The sequence below is a fragment of the Alligator sinensis genome, unplaced genomic scaffold (genome assembly GCF_000455745.1).
Source record: "Alligator sinensis unplaced genomic scaffold, ASM45574v1 scaffold288_1, whole genome shotgun sequence".
Taxonomy (NCBI): domain Eukaryota; kingdom Metazoa; phylum Chordata; order Crocodylia; family Alligatoridae; genus Alligator; species Alligator sinensis.
Window position 1 is genome coordinate 1,658,333 of NW_005841876.1, and position 716 is coordinate 1,659,048.

The 716-nt window shown below is 45.8% G+C and overlaps 1 non-coding gene across 1 annotated transcript; it reads right to left on the reverse strand.

The window, feature by feature from the left end:
* Positions 1-268: 268 nt before the first annotated feature.
* On the reverse strand, positions 269-341 carry TRNAR-CCU. Its single transcript has one exon. It is a non-coding gene; the product is annotated as a tRNA-Arg (tRNA).
* Positions 342-716: the final 375 nt, after the last annotated feature.

Consider the following 716-nt stretch of genomic DNA (forward strand, 5'->3'; position numbering starts at 1 on the left):
AGCTAGTGTTATTAATTGGCACCGTTGGCTGAGGTAAGCAAAGGGCATCCACTTGCTTGTACTATGTACTGATCTGTGTTCCCAACCCAAATGTCCTTCTTGTCAGACTGTGTACTTTCACTTCACTACTCTAATGAAATGTTTCATAGATTTTATAGAATTTCAGGGCTTGAAGGGACATCACGAGATCATTGAGTCCAGCCCCAAAGGGCAAGCGAAAGCTCACTCAAGAACTAAAAGCAGAAAGTTCACTCAAGACATAAGCTATCACCCCAGATGGGACTTGAACCCACAATCCCTGGCTTAGGAGGCCAGGGCCTTATCCATTAGGCCATTGGGGCTCCAGTTTCTTTTACCATATGTTATGGTTCTCCCCTTCTCTATCCATTGAAGGACAAACAGGTATTGATCCTGGCAATTTTTGCAAGAAATATGTATACCTGTGTTGTTGGGACCATCTGCATTGCAGTGGGCATGTCTACACAAGATGCTACTGCTCAGCAACAGTGAGCTACTGCACCATAGTTTGTTGCTACCATGCAATAGTGTTGCCTGGCACTAACCACGATGTGATGCTACGGCACAGTAGTATTGGGGGAAAAAATGTGCAGGGACAGTACTGCGCAGTAACATTGGTTACTGAGCAGTCCACCGCTTGTGTAGACACAGCCAGTGTATAGGAGTATTTGGAGTTCATGCTTGTGGCAGGGAGGGTC